The sequence below is a fragment of the Agrilus planipennis genome, unplaced genomic scaffold, assembly GCF_000699045.2.
Source record: "Agrilus planipennis isolate EAB-ADULT unplaced genomic scaffold, Apla_2.0 scaffold172, whole genome shotgun sequence".
Classification (NCBI taxonomy): Eukaryota; Metazoa; Arthropoda; class Insecta; order Coleoptera; family Buprestidae; genus Agrilus; species Agrilus planipennis.
Window position 1 is genome coordinate 349,972 of NW_020438999.1, and position 17,572 is coordinate 367,543.

A 17,572-nucleotide genomic window follows, 5' to 3' on the forward strand; every position below is an offset into this window, starting at 1 on the left:
TTGTTCAATCATGAATAGTAGTGCGAGTCGAAAACAAGCGTTAAAGCCTTAATATGTCTTCAAATATAAATAAGCATCTCGTAGATATTTTCAGTAGTAATTGGTACCAATAACAGCACATTTGAGCAATGCAATTATAGTGGATAAAATGGTAAACTTTTCCGTGCAGTACTGTGCGGATTATACGCTCCTCGCCGGTTGAGAGTTTGACTGAGAGTTGTCTCCTTTTTTTTCTGGCCTAGTGCTGTTCTTTTCTACTTTGCGCCGGTCAAACTGAACGTCACATCGCTACAGTAGAGGGAGCGATGTTGAGTGGCATAGAGTTATGTGTATTACCTTTTTTTATTTTCGTGGAAGAGCAGACGACTGTTGGATTCTTTTAATACCGGAACATCTTCTGATTCACATAATAATTCATATGCATTAGTGAACTATAGCGATGGTTGCTATGGGGGAAGGGTATATATATATCTCTAAAAGTAGTTTTTTTCAATTTTAATATCTATCTATCTTCATTGCATATCAATCATATTGTTTTCGTCGTGACATTGAACGTTCGTCTCCCTTTAAAATCATTAATTCAGTATAAGGATTTGACAATTACTGAATGTGAGAACAAAATTGCCTTAATCGAAGACCGTCTGGCTCAGCTAAGCATGACCAAAGGAAGCTGATAGTTGAAAAGTATAATAATTCATTTCCTAATGATAAATTAATTGTCCATAAGATTTATGAAAAATTAATTGTAACAAATTGATCAGAGATACAAAAAATTTGGCTGTCAGGAAAGTCATCCTGACTGTTTACTGCCAATAAAGGGATTGCGAACTAAGCTAAAAGTTCTAAAATTAAGCATTGCATCGTGTACGTATTCACCAGATATCACAATCCTCACCGAAACTTGGCTCTTACTATACTTGAGCATTGCAGAAGCTTTCATTGAAAGCAATGATGTGTACAGGCTGGATCGAGATCCTCCAATCACTGATAGATTTAGAGGTGGTGGGACTCTCATTGCAGTGCAAAAGAAGTTTATCATCTCGCTATTCATTATAATACACAAGAGAGTTGAACAGTTTCTCATTAGAGTTGAAGCTTATGCACAGAAAATCATTGGTGCTGCATATTTTGCTCCATTCTGCCTCATTGAGGATTACATTAGTCATACTGAGGTAATTGAGAGTCGTTCTAATAGCAATCCAACCTTCAAGTTTATGGTTTATGGTGACTACAACCTGCATAATGTTAAATGGCTCAATGAACCCATTGAGTTTTAATATCGATATACAATACATTCTATTGCTGAGAAGTCCAGGGCAATCACAGATGCATTTAATATGCTTGAGCTTTATCAAGTTCATCTAGTGATAGTGGACAATAAAGATTATACTCTTGATTTACTTTTCATGGACTGTCCAGGAATCAGTCACTTTCCATGTTTGAATACTCTCCCAAAAATTAACGTTTATTACCCTCCTGCAATTTTTAGCGTGCTGTGCCATACTCACTCTAGTAATAATTTAAATTATTCGTTAATTGATTAATTGATTATTAACGTTTATTGGTTTAAACTGCACTAAAAGAGTAGATAAATTTTGTAACATAATTAATGATATCATATATGGACCTATAAAACGGGTCCTAGTGATTACCGAACATGGTTTAATATAGATCTTACCTTTATCTATACATTTACAAAAATTTCCAAAAATGTTGGCACTGGACGTAACGTTGAGAAGCTATAGGAGGACCTTGATAGATTTGCAAACTGGTGAATAAATAATGGTCTTATTTTAAGTTTTAAATGTCGATAAATGCCAGGTCATGTTTTTATATAAAATACGCGATAGTTTGGCTTCTAATTAGTCGTTAATGAACTCTGACGTGGTCAAATCCTCGGATGTCAAGGACCTAGGAGTGATTTTCAATGGAAAATTGAGGTTCAGTGGGAATACGATTTATTCTAGAATAAAGGTGACCGTCCCAAGCTTGTTGTAGTTTCGGGCAACGCCCCTTCCGGCACGATGGATTGTATAGCCTCACATTCGGAATTCGGAATGCAATTCTATTGGTAAGCGCTTCCTGATTAGGTATTATGCTATGAGCCACTTGCTAAAGTAATTCATGACGACCAAGATGTATTGATTATCGAAGTCTATCATTGTGAATGGTCATGCCACGTCGACTGCGACTTTTTGTTTTCTGTCCCTTACAGCGACGCATTGAGCATTTCCTTCACCAGTCTTTCTACTTTTTAGCCAATAAAGTCACTCGCGTACCTTCCCAAGAACCCTCATAATGCTAAAATATCCTTTGCCATGGATTGTTTCTAATACTTCTGAAATTCTTGAAAAATACCACTTGAAGTTTGTTTCTGGTTCCATCTGGACTCTCCCACATTTTTTTAAAAACGCCATAGCCCAAGGTAAGGGAGGTCCACTGGGCCCAATAATTTTTCGTTTCTTGGGTTAAGTGACTCACTTCTGTCCATGATGGTCTTGAGGTTCCGGCTTTTTACCACCTCATTATTGGGCATCATCATATCTTTGTCTTTGCTCTGATCTTTGATTAATTCTTTATCTTCCTAGGATCCCTTAGGCTGAATCTTGGTTAGATTGCAACAACCCTTCTTTCTTCTCTATAGTTAAAAAATGTCTACAGTTTCGTTCTCGTCTCAAGAATGCTTTACTACTGTACTGGTGACCTTTTCCTTTCCGTCTTGTACCTGGGATAACACACCACCAAATCTCACATTACTAGGATCGGCTTCAATGATAAACGGTTCGCTGAACTGTGCGTATGTCCAGATTGAGACTCCAGAGAGTGCTGAAGTTTTTAAATGCGCTTTTGCATTCGGGTGTCTATTGGAATAAAACTTCATCTTCGGCAAGTCTGTGTAGTGATCGTATGAATCTTCGACGGTAGGAGCGAAGTCCCAGAAATCTTTTTTAAATTCGTGCCGACCCTTGGTAAGGGCCAATTTCGTAAGATGTCCGTTTTGCATGGGTCGGCCCTAATTTCTTCCATTGTTATAACATGCCCCAGGTACTTCTGTTCTCTCAGGGCATATGTCTTAGGACTTAGCTTAAGCGCATGTCTTAGAACTAAGCTTCAGCGCATGCCTTAGGTCTTAGCTTTAATTTTGCGATTGTCAATTTTTTGAATACTTCGATCACGTTTTGGAGATAATGGTCGTCACCAGTATGATGGTGTCGTCTAGGTAACCAAACAGATTTCCCAGTTTAGTCCTTATNACAGAACACAGACCACTTCGAATTATTTTGTTCGATTATGGTAACGTGCCTATCACGTTGAGGTGAGCTACGCCGGGATTCGTTTCAGCAAGTAGATATCCGTATTTTTAAATGGACTTTGTTGGAGCATATGTAATCCTCAAATGTAGCATCGTACTACAGATGGCGCATCGCGATCCGCGTCTGGCAGTTTCGACAGAATACAGACCACTTCGAATTATTTTGTTAGTAGAGATGTACCTTAGCATTTGTCTAAATGATCATTAAAAACTATTGAAAAGCTTGGACTAGGGCAGGAGGATCCTGAATCGAATCTAATTCGTCCTCTTAAATACTAATGATTTAGAATGCTAGACCATGCCGCCCGGTGAATGGTAAAATATCAAACGCAAGTATATACAAATACTAACAAAAGAATGCCCCAGATAAAAAATGCGTCCTACATCAAATAATAAGTGCAATAGGGTTAGCTGTAATAAGTTTACCTCACGATAGGAAAGAGTGGAGGTACATGTCCAACTAGTCTTAGGACTGAGGACCCTATAATGATGGTGACATCAAATAATAACAAAAGGAGAAAAGTAATGAACCAGTATTGATTTGCGCACATTTTTACCTTTAGTGGCCTGTTCTTGAAGAGGAACACTAATTTAGCAATACGCATATTTAATATAAATCTAACTATCATTCAGTTAATGAAATATGTGTGGTTGATAAACAATGAAAAAAACGCGATTACTGCATAATTGATGTTAGGTACTCTAAAAAAAGGGACGCTAATGGTAAATACATGCGCAAATTATATTTGATATAAAATCGTTAACACCAGCTTTGATAATGACCGACTTCGTCGAAATAATAATGTCGATTTTTGAATAGCGCTTTCCTTTAAGAATTTCCTCAAGCAAATTTGTTTTCCTTGTAAAAATTTCACGTTTGTACCAATCAATTCATTTAGTACAAACATACAGCATATTTATGTCAGTCTATTTTACTGTACATTTATTTATTTGTTAATTTTAGTAGTATACCAGTTTCGTATGCATTAGTATACTTCGGATAAGACACAATGTTATCCTATCTGCATATGCTTATGTTGTTTTAATAAATGGAAGACTTTCTCATTGTTTTCTCACACATTAGTAGGAAGTAAAAGTAATTGCGGAATTTAATTATTGTTTATAAGCACTTTTCATCTATTGTTACACCTTGCAATTATCCCATTCACAAGAAAACTCGCGTGAAAGATAGAATGAATATGTTTTAAACAAATAATCCTTTGGTTTAAGAAAACCAGCGTAGAATTAGGAGAAAATATAAAAGAAATTTTACAATATTTTTTAAACAATGAATTAGTTTACCGATTAGTAAAATTAACATTACATCTGGATATCCGATTGTAATGTTCGTGGGTTTAACAAAATTAACTTTTAAGACTGATAACGACAAAAACTATTTATTTACACTAATTATTAAAGAACTTAAAAACACTATTAAATTATTACTAAACTTAGGTTATGAATTATTCTATTTATTTACGCTACTGTTGATATATCATTATTCACTGCGCTATTTATTTCTGGATTCCCTTCTGCAACGGTCAATTTATTTCTTCCCCTCTCAGTGATCGTCTCTTCCTTTAAATACTCTTTTGTTTACTTTCTGGAACCCTCTAGAAACATTCGGATCGTTTATTTTTTCTTTGAACTGTTTAACTGCTTTCCCAGAACGCAGGTACGGTACACACATTTATAAATACGGCGCACATGAAGAAAGGCGCCCGCGGCTAGTCGGCGAATCGATAAGCCGTTCCCGCACACGTGTGTCCGATCACACACAAACGCACTCGTGCTCACTATACGATAATATTACGGTCTTACTCTTGGTGTCAAATGATGATCTTTTTATTTTAGCCTTGATTAAAAATTTTGTGGAAGTAGCTGTCCAACCACGTCTATAACCATTTGCATTTGTTGCTCCCCTGGCTTGGTTTTTTGTAATGTGAAGCACGTGTTTATTACTAATTTTGGACTTGATTAGCCGTTAAAGGTAATTGCAGTCAATGAACACATAAGTTTTCCGTTATTTTATGTCCTTTGTTCTGTGTTAACGTCTTTGTCACCTGAAGCATGCTCTTTCTGCTTTTAGTTGGGTTTTCTTAGCCCTTGAAAAGTGATATTAAACATGTATATTTTGCTGGTTTTTATGTGCATTCCTTCCCTTATGACGAAGTTTTTGCCACGTGATGTATACGTTGATTACCTACCACTTTGATTTGGATTTGAAGTAACTGCGGTTATTGAACACGCAGTTTTTCCCAGTTAAAATTTCTCATAGGTACGTGTTTGTTGAAGCATACATGGGTTAATTAGATCCAATCATTACTCCTATTCCTGATTTTGACTAACTTCGTTGAATGTACAATGTACAGCTTATAAATTATCATTTTTAATAATCAAGAACTTAATAATGCAAGTTAAATAGAAGTGCTGCGATTAATTGAGGCAAGTTTTTCTTGCCTTAAATAAGTTCTTCGCCAATAATTTATAGCAATCATCAGGTGTGCATCGCGATTTTGAACGTATTTTGTTATTATTTCTCTCATCTCATCATCACTGTACGTAGATATACTTTAACTGGCATAGATTGAATAGTTATAATTAATAGCTTTCTTGCTTATTTATTCAATATAAAGAACAAAAACCGATACTTTAGGCAAGTTGGGTACTTTTGTGTTTGTTTTGATTCTTCATAGATAGCGGAACTCCGCACCCCTGCCATTATAGTAATACTTGTTAAGTAGTTATTTTATCATTATACATTTAGTAATTTTAAACAATATTTGATTACTATGGTGATTACATCACAATGTTATTTAAGAAATAAACATTGTTACGTAATTTCCAATAGGCGTTTAGCAGGCATCTGATTGTGAGTGGTAATTGTTAATTATCTGTGGTTTATATATTAAGTAATTCGTTCTATTTACCATGGTGAATAAAATTCGCATAAATTTGTTAAGACGCAATTTACTTGTAAAATATAAGTGTATTTATTGATTTAGTGCCGTTGAATTTAGTGGTGTTTGAATCAGATCTGATCTGGCATCAGTGGCGGACTAACAGAGGAGCGGAAGGGGCGTTCCACCCCGGACCTACGGTCTTGGAGGGCCCCCAAATGCCTCTGCGTTCCCCTGATCAAACGATAAATAAGACTTTAAAATGTGCTTAGTACCTTCATAATTTCATCAAGATCAAAACACTATAACCATCTAGACTTTTTACGCGGTACTAATATTCTTTTAACTTTGCTGAACGCGTCCAATACGCTGGGGGAAGTCCCGTCTTTGTAGCGAGAACTTCCCCAAGAATCCCTGAATGAATGAAGTGCAAATAATTCACTCTTGTAAGCCTACATTTACATTCACTACTACATTCTATTTACGTCGAAAAATGATCATTGGCCTCATTTAAAATATATTAAATTTCATTACGTTGATATTTAATAATTTATTAAAGTGTAGTGATATTTTCGCGAACAGAGAAGCCTTTTTCAGATTGTAAAATAATAAACGCGATTTTATCCGTTTAAAGTAATTTCATTAAAAAGTATAATAGTGTTTTTGATTATTGTTGCGTCAAGAGCGACTGGTTAATCCAGCCGTGCATTCAATAGAAAGAAAAATTTCAAAAGAAACAGATTTCACAGAAGGTATTGAGGAGTTCAGTAAATTGAAGGCACGAAAACACATATAACCCTACAAAAAATAAAAAAAACTATATAAAAAACTAAACGCTGGGGGGCCTCAGCTTTGCCGCCCCGGGCCTCTAAGGGGCTTAGTCCGCCGCTGTCTGGCATATTGATTCGGATCTTTGTAATGAACTGAATAATCCACCTACTGAAAATTACACTGAACTTGCCGAATCTATCACACAAACCCATCAAGACATTTTACACTTCCCTTATTGATTGGAAAAAAGGATGACTCAATAAATGCTTGCACACTTTAATACAAATAGAATTGAAATAATTCGAAGTGGTCTGTATTCTGTCGAAACTGCCAGACGCGGATCGCGATTTCGATCTTTTTGGATCTCATCAGCGCGTCGCAGGCAGCTCCGACAAATACGTAATCCTAAAATGTAGCATCGTGCTACAGATGGCGTTCACTGTGCCGTTTGTAGTAGTTTCTTTTACAAATAGAATTATTTATTTATTAACCGAATTGCCCTTGTCGTATTACAACTAACTCAAAAGAGAGAGAGCCTGTAAGTGTGATCGAGCGAGTTACTCTATACAAAGCTAGAGGGCGTGCGTGGGTAAATTGAAGTTGATATATAACATTTCTTCCCCTTCTTAAGGTGAGTACAATAATAGGTAATAAAAAACATAAATTAATGAATTAAAAGATTAATTAAAAATCTGGAGAGAACCGATTAACAACTTTTCATTCGTGAGTAGATTCTTCTCGAGCAGGGCTGTTTGTATCTCCTTGAGTTGAGCTGGGTCCGTGAGACGAGTGGTCGGGCCGAGATCCAGACGTCGATGAGCCTATGCTACCTGCAGGTATTCCTAGGTCACGCACCACTAGCGATGTTATCTCGCTTGAAAGTGGTGTATATCTATCAGTTGGTTCTGAGTATTGAGGATATGGCATGGCCGGTGATGACTCCTGGTGATTTTTCGTAAAAACAAATGCATCGGTTTTGCTATGCTGGATTAGCGTGGATTTTACGTGTTGCTTCGTTTCCAAAAGCACGGATTTGATCAATGTGTCGTTTAAACTTCCTTCCTTAATAATGAATTTCGAAGAGCAGGCTGCCTAAACGGGCAATAATACGGCCGATGATCCATTTATCCATTCGAGGATTGCCCGACAAAAAATATACTTGCCGTAGTGGTTTGAAGACACGAAATTTTTTGTTGGTAGTTTTCTGATCATTGGTTTCTTCAATTTTCTTTTACTTTGATTTGACGAGGTTCAGGCGGGTTCTAATGTTGCGACCTAGAACGAGATTGACAGGTAGTTGTCCCGTAGCACAGTGAGGTGCTTTCTGGTATTGCCAAAGATATTCGTTGATGAAAATACACAAATGGTGCGGTAAACGCCATCTGTAGTATTCGACAGAATATAGACTAGAATAGACAGAATATTATTCCATTACGGTAACGTGCCTATCACGTTGAGGTTAGCTACGGTGGGATTCATTTCAGCAAGTAGATATCCATATATTTAAATGGACCTTGTTGGAGCATACGTAATCCTAAATTGTAGCATCGTACTACAGATGGCGTTTACCGCACCATTTGTGGTATTTTCTAAAACGCGCGGTTAAGACAGCAGTTAAAAGTTGATCTGTGTTCTGTCGAAGCTGTCTGCGACGCGCTGATGAGATCCAAAAAGATCGAAATCGCGATCCGCGTCTGGCAGTTTCGACAGAATATAGACCACTTCGAATTATTTTATTCGATTAAGCTAACGTGCCTATCACGTTGAGGTTGGCTACGCCGGGATTCGTTTTCAGCAAGTAGATATCCACACAAGTGGACCTTGTTGGAGCATACGTAATCCTAAAATGTAGCATCGTGCTACAGATGGCGTTTACTGCGCCATTTGTAGTATTTTCTAAAACGCACTGTTAAGACAGCAGGTAAAAGTTGGTCTGTGTTCTGTCGGAGCTGCCTGCGACGCGCTGATGAGATCCAAAAAGATCGAAATCGCGATCCGCGTCTGGCAGTTTCGACAGAATATAGACCACTTCGAATTATTTTATTCGATATTCGTTGATGTCTTGCCTTAGAGTACTCGGTGTAGTATTCATTTTTTGCAATGCGTCCTTCGTCGCTTGGACGTAGCGTTCAACCTGCCCATTCGTACATGGGTGGTATGGAGCTGATAATTTATGATATTTAACTCCACTTGCCTTTAAGAATATACTGGACTCAGATGAAGTAAATTGAGTTCCGTTGTCGGAAACTACGATAACCGGCGCTCTATAAGTTACAAAAAAACATCTAAAATGTCAATTGCGGCGAGAACTGTTATTGCGTGAGTAGGCTAGACTTCAGCCATTTGCTATATGCATCAACAACAATGAGTATGTGACCGGCGACTGGGCCTGTGTAATCGATATGGATACGTCCCCATGAGCCTTTTGGGCACTCCCAATGATGCTCACAGCATTTTGGTGGCATATGTGCATGTTTTGTACACTCGGTGTATGACTTTGTCAGGTACTTAATATCCTCGTTGATGCCAGGCCAGTAAACAAATGATCGAGCCATCCCTTTATTTTCACTATCTCGATGTGGGTCGTGTGAAAATCCAGTAGATTGGCTCTTCTTAGGGACTTTGGAACCACCACTCGATGTTCGAAAATTAGACAATTTGCAGTGAGACTGTAGTCTACTTCTGGAACTTTATAACCCTCATTTGCTAAGTTTTCCAGTCTCAAGAAGTTGAACAATTTTATTTAACTCTGAATCCAACCTTGTTTCTTGAGCGATGTGTTTGGCTCATATTGGGAGTTGTTTAACTTGTGATCGACCATGTGACCATCCTCAGTCTCTTCCCCTATTTTTTGAGATGTTTCGCATATCTTGTTTGCTGTTGTCGGTAGTGGTAGACGAGAACAGTAATCAGCGTTGATGTTTACCTTCGTTCTTATGAAAACTACGTCAAAGTGAAGAAGATGGTCAGCATAGTTGGCCATGCGATTAATATAAAGTACGGGTAGAGACTTCTGTGGGTGTAAAATTTGCGTTAAAGGTTTGTGATCCGTTATGAGTGTAAAATGTAGTGCATATAAGTAGTAGAAAAATTTTTGCACAGCCCAGACGAGGTCTTCCTTATTAATCTGAGGGTTCCGCTGTTCCGTTGCAGGCATCGTGTGACTTACGTAGACGATCGGTCGTTCCTTTCCGCTGGCGAGTCAGTGAGACAGGACTGCACCTAGTGCTGTCACAAAGCAATGAGTTAGAACCTGCACTTGGGGAGTGATAGCTTAGGGCAGTGGTTCCTAACCTTTTTAATATTGTTACCCCTGTGACCTATTAGGAAAACTGATTTTTCCCCTACCTTAAAATGTTATCAATACAAACAACACAATACAAATATCTTCAATAATCACAAATTGGATATCAGTCTTACAATTTTATATATCTAAACAATAAATTAACTAAAGATGATTTTAGCTTTAATTTTGCTTAAAGCGCATCCTAAGTCATGTTCCACATTTAAAAGGATTCTAGTCTTTGTTTTCAGTGCATGAAAAACCACTTTCACATTGATAGGTGGTGGCAATGGGTATGGACATTTTTAAAGCTCTGTTAGCTAGAGCAAGATATTCGGCATTAGCTTTTCGCCATAATCATAATTTTGAAATTCTACTCTGCAAGTAGTATTCTGGCGTAGTCTAAGATATATTCCACTTTGGCCGCCAGGTCTTCGTCTTTAATAATGTTATCATCCATAGTAAATGGTCTTAATATCTAAGAACTGGACTGACGGTTATCCATATCCGGAAAATATTACTTCAGTGAGTTTATTGCTGTAGATAAATGCTGAATCACAGAATTTTCAAATGTGACTTTGTGTGGTTCAATATTTACCAATTGTGCATACAGTTGTATAAACATCAACACATCTATAATTTTATATTTTTACTATCTAGCTACGTATTTTATCAGATTAGATCTTAATTATTAGGTTTTTTATTACCCCCACAGAATAATTGATTTACCCCCGCGGGGGTAATTACCCCCAGGTTCGGAATCACTGGTTTAGGGTGTTCCTAGGAAAAGTACGATGTCCGATTTTTGTTAAATGTTAAGTAAACATAAATTTTGATGTTTTTTGTGAACTGGACGGCCTAGAAAAATAAAGATAGGCAATCAACGTTGCCCTGACTAGGGTGATTTATTAGGTGCCCTTAAGCAACTACTACCTTCTGCTTTGTTATACCAGTGCAAAGAAATAACAGTATATGTTGTGTGTACTTGTTCAATTTATTATAGACACAATAATGTATTCATTTAATGCTCTAATTTTATTTGGTAAAGTGTTTCCTAATAACTTGTTTAGATAAATAAATTGATCAAAATATTTGTAAATATGAAAGATACCTAGCTATTTTTTTTGTAATAATTTTGCCACATGTATGTAGGCAACCCAACATACAGTGACAAAGAAGACCAGATTTTCTAAACGTTATATTCTGGATCTTTCCAAAACAAGGCTAGCGCCCCTATAAATAGTTTTTGCGAGATCAAATAAGTTCGAGCGGCATGGCCTAGAGGTGTAGACCATTGCTTAGCATTCGGGAGGATGCCCGTTCGATTCCGGGTCCGTCTGTCTTGATCCAAGTTTTTCTGTGGTTTCCTTGGATTCCTTAGGCAAATGCTGAGGCAGTAATATTCCACAGATAAATAATCTTTCATTCTCTTCTATTTTGATTTCGTCCGTCTCATCTTTCTCACCCGAAGCACCACCCACCCATTCCCACGATTCCTGAAAGCAGGCTGAAGAGGGCCTTCCACCCTACCTTCCGGCATAGTCCGGAGGGACTGCCCGCCCACCAGCATTAGTGGCTGGTGGGAATGAAACACCCAAAAGTTTAAATTTTTTTTACAAATGAGTTTCTTAATATGAGTTCAAGTTACGAGGTGATACCAAGAGAAGTAGAAAGAAACGATAAAGTGTGTGATATAGAAGTGAATTAATAATTAATTGCTAATCGTGGTGAAATAAACAGCAAATTAATAAATAAATTGAGTAATAGTGCGAGAAGGAGGTTGATTCCGTGAGATTTGACGTCAGGAGTGGGATATAAGTAGTCTGAAGAGGATAGGAGAAGGAGGAGGATTTTGAAGAATTTCATCGAATTCCATCGGCCAATTTTCTGGAAGTTTCCATCGGCAGCAAAAACCCTAGCAAGTGATATATCACTGGAAAGCTCTCAAAGATAAAAGAAGAAATCTCATGTCACTGAAAATTTTCATCGAATTTTCTAGTTTCCATTGTCTGCGAGAAACTGCAATAAGTCATATATCGTTGGAAAGTTCTTGAAGAAAGAAGAACGAATCCGACGCAATCGAGTTCTATCAAAGTTTCTGCCGATCGTGACCTACACCAACAAATCATTCATCGTTGGAATGCTCCTGAAGAGAGCAGAACGGATTCGATGTCATCGACAAATTTTATCGAATTTCTGGGAGTTTCCATAAAAGATATAATGACAGTGGTGACAGAAATGAAAGCAGAACAAGTAGAAATGACACAGAAATGGAAAAAGGACAAGAAGAAATGAAAACAGGATAAGAAGAAATGAAACGGAAAATGGAAGTAGTACAAGATGACGATTACATAATAGTTGCGAGAACTGACGATTCCAGTGAAAGACCATCAAAAATTACACCTCTAACTTTTGTTAGAAAGATCTTGTGGCTCGTTTACCTGAAGCAATTTGAAGCAGCGCCGGGGGTAAACGCATGGACTGATTCAGAGAAAGCAGCAGCACTAATAATTGTTTTGCGAGAAGAGACGCTGGATATACTCCAAGGAATGACGAGTCTCAACAACATGACTTCCATCATCTCGTCAATCGTTTAGAAATGAGATACGGCGATAAATAAATACAACAAGTACATCAGACGCACCTAAAACCCGTAACCAATAAAGTAATGAGACTCCTTTTAACAATTTGAGTCCGACGTACAGCACCTCATAAGGTTAGATGGAGTTCGTAGACCAACTGGCTGTGCAAACATTTATCGATGGAGTCAGCGACGGTAAACTACAGCAAGTCCTTAGACTAGCACACAACAAAACTTCAAATGAAACACTGATCGATGCCTTAGAATTTGAAGCGACGAAACAAGTTTTCAAGGGGTACGGGTGCAACAAACCGAAATAAATCATGGCACAACTATAAAGGAAGGAATTGTGTCGCTCATCAAAGAGTACATAATATATGCGAAGAAAGCCACTGCTGTAGACGCGAAAAAACGAAATTCAAAATGTTGGCAATGTCAAAGAGCTGGTTATTTTGTTCGACACAGTCGGAAAACTACTATCAGCCAACTTTATTGGATGCAAGTTGGCTCACCTTCCCCAAACTCCTGAAGAAGTCATCATTTCATGACAGGACGGAAGTAACCCATTATTTATAGAAGGATCTACAAATCAGCATAATGTTAGGATGGTTATCGACATAGGAGCATCTAACACTATTGTTTTACTTGATATGGTATCGGAATGTCGAATTTGATCTTGGGTAAGAAGACTTAATCTTGACTGCAACTGCAGAGAAATCTCATCAAGAAGATGAAATCGATTTAAACTTCTATAATGCGCATCGAAAGTGATCTTAGAAAACGATCGAGTACTACTGAATCACTCCGAGAGTACTGTAAGAGTCAAAATAACCGACGACATCGACGAATTGGTAGGGGTAGTCGAACTGGACAATCAGGACTTGACATAAAAGGCGTTATTGGTGCGACGTACGTAAGTGGAACATCATCAACATCTATTAGAATAGGCAATTTGAAATACGTCGAACGAGAGATCTGCAAGGGCACAGAGTTGGGAGTAGTTAAACTAGTAGCTGAAATCTACCACTGTAACTGGGAAGAAAAACCTGAGACGAAACCGACATCAATGCATCCTGTTTAGAAGAGAACACCGGAAGGAATTATGACCGACCCCGATAAAACGATCGCCGTATACGAAGTTGGTCGATATCAAAGGATCATCACGAACTTAAATGTTTTCTGGGACATTGCTCCTACTACTGAAAATTCATCCGAGAAATTGCCGATATAATCCGACCACTGCATAGATTTACAGAAAATGGAGTTTCATTCTAATGGGCAGCCGAATGCCAAAAAGAAATTGACAACTTGAAGATTATACTCTTTATTGTTCTAACCGTGACATACCTACAGTTCAGCGAACGTTTTATTATTGATGAAGAAGGAAGAGAAGGAACTTTTTCCGAACCCATAACAAGCTTGGGATAGTTCATACACCATTACTCGACGCACCAACGACGTTATTTATCGAATTCAGAAAGGACCTCGTTTTTGCTTTTTTTTTGCATCTCTTATTTCTTTAATTTTTCATTTTTGCAAATTTTCGGTAATCACCTTTCAACATTGAGAGTTTTCTTCTTTCATTTCTTCTAATAATATAATTATTTTATACATTTTATCCCTTCCACACTTCATATGTTGTAAGTTTCGCTTCTAGATTACTACCTGTTTACATCGTTTCCATTATCGCTTCCACTTCTGATATATATTAGGACGCCAGTGTAGGTCAATATTTGATTTTATATTTCAGTTTATTTAATTCCTATATCATCATATTTTCTTTCTTATTTTTTGTTAACAGCACTGTATGGACCTACCTGCTTCAACCCATTAACGCCAAATAAATTTTTTATATCATGCGAAATTTCCGTTATTCTAATGCGCTTAAAAACATCGTAGACCTTTGTAAATTTCTAAAAGTCAAGTATCGCTTCTAATAGATTTTATTTTCCTTAAAACCTCATAAGAGAAAATTGAACGATCCGGAGATTGAAAGGACTATCTTACAGGTCCGTGGTACCGATTCATCATTGAGGAATGTCATCGTCTAAAAATACCCTTAAGAACGCTGAATTGTGTCTTGGGTCACCTTCTTGCAGAAAACAAACGGAATTATAGAGGACTAATGGATAAATTTTCATCAGTTCTGGAATAACTTTCTTAAGGATTTCTCGGTCCCGACGTGCTGTAAAGTGAAGTAAAATGGAGTGCCGAAAATGAGACACCTTGTACTTGTCTAAGATGGTCTCCAAATATCGTTATCTGCCATTGTTTCTAATGGCATATCGATTGTCTATCCATGAAGCTACTAGGCAGACACCAGCAAAAGTTCTGGAATTGTGAATATTATGTGACTCTGGCTGTAAGCGTAGCGTGGATGTTGCTGAAGAAGACTACCTTAAGACTGCGTTAGGGAACTCTGAAAGCGACTTGATAATATCAACGAAGAAGTACGTTCCTACATGCAGTTTGTTCCAAGAAGCATGCCTGGTGTAACTGTGTAATCCACGGTACCACAAACTGCAACAGCACCAAGAAGGTCCACACAAAATCGCCAATCATATAAATGATGATATTTCGGATTAGATGTGCACCGAATCGGAAATGAAGGTTGTCCATTTTAACTGATTGGATCCATATCTGGTGGCCATCAGAACGATATCAAGATCAAAAATATGCAAGCCCGATTTGCGAATCCTCAGTACGAATAATTTATGGTTACATTGAGCTTTTATTCTAAATCCAGATTGGGAGTCACTTTTGAACGAGCTCAAGTGCTATTTACTGTCCCTGAAGAATATTCCCTGGCTTTTTGTCTGGCCAAAAACTTAAATGGCGGCCGTGGTCTTTAAAAAGACGTTTGGTTAGTTGCTGGAGCTCCAAGACCAATCCACGAATAGAAGGAATAGAAGTAGATTTACCGGATGGCGACCGATTTATCACCAAAGAAGAATCATCTGAGAAATTCACTTTCCTCTCCCAAGAATAGGATTTAGTTTCTAACGAGCTGAAATAGAGGGCGTCACAAAGCATGTTGAAGTCCTGTTTCGGTATATTTCAGCAGAGGTATTGGTGTGCACTAGAACCCACTTCAAGCACTTGCTCGATTGAACTTCCGTTTGGTGTCCGGAAGGCATAAGATATCAAAATAATCTTTTAAAGGAAGGACAGAACATGATTCGAGACGAATCATCAGGAGGGAGCAGTTTTACGTATAAGCACGTTTTATGAAATCATTACATTGATTACTGACGGTTATTTTTTATAGACAGCTGTGTAAACGCCACGGGCATAATCAATACTCGATATTTTCTTTTACGGATACCTAAAACAATAGCAGTTCGCTTCTGTGTAATAAATCACTGGTGGACGCTACATAAATGACCGCAGAAAAGGATTTCGAAGTTTTTCTAAAAATATGAGGATCATTCTGCAGAAATTTGATGACGATCTAAATAGACTTTAACGTGAAACTAACATTTCATGTTTTTATTGTTTTAGAAAATAATGTCAACGCTTGCAATTTGTATGCATCCGGTTTTCAACGGTATATATTTGGAATGAAGACGAGTTATAAAAGTTCGACTGTACATTGTCTGTTTTAAAAACTGCAAGTAAGGATTTACCGTACAGTTAGTAGGTTAGCTATAAATCCCTTTAAATAGTCAGAGTGTGTAATGCTAAAAATAATCCACTATTCATAATCGACATATATCTTTCATAGAATCTAAACAGTTACTTGTGGTTCAGTTTAAACATAGAAGTTGAAGAGAATGAATTGTATAACCTTTTTAAACAATGAAGCGACAAGCCGTCAAATGAAGTAGGTACTAAATGTTAAATAAGAACACCATACAAAAGTTACACCAGCTATAGCTGAAGTGGGGCGCTTTGACATTTTACATGCATAAATTGGAGTTATAAAATAAAATAAATAAGCGTTGAAGTCACTTTAGTTAAACGATAATCACATAGCCTTAAATTTAGCCTAAAATAGAAGTCTTGAAAATATCTACTTTAAATAATATCCTATTAGTTAGAACTCTTCCTCTGAAAAGCTAGATGTGTTCAATGCAGTAGTCGTAAAAATAATTATATTGGTCAATTGCGGCCTTGTGATATTCTTAACGAAAAAATAAGTTCAGATCACTTCATAACTTGGTAACTTCGTCTAGGGTATATTTTGTTTTCCGGGGCGAGATAAGAAAAGAGTTGATAACCACAACGGGTTTGTTTATCAGATAAGGGATGAATAGAAGAAAGATATTTACTTATGTTAGGGCTAATTTCGACATTTGTGTAGGACAACTTGGTGACTATAAGAGATACAAAAAAAATTAAGGGCGGCTTCTGGACCTCTTTCCTTTAATAACTTGTTTTTGAGCTATAAACAAAAGTTGAAAATTTCGAGTTTTGGCTACATGTGAATATCTATATTGTTTCTAACATTCGAAAAAAACAACTTTTACATTCTTCAGACACTTTTTACATAGAATACGTTGGTATCGGAAAAATTAAAAAACAAATCATTCAAGTTATGACATAAACTTGTGTTTTTAAATAGGAACCATACTTGGCTATGCTTTAATTAAAGAAATAATTTTTTCCTCTTTTCAAATATATATAATATGGAATGCATTCGATGAGTAAGCATTTAATTACGAAAATAATCACAGTATTACAGGTATTTATATTAAATAATAATATTAATAAAAATATAGTTG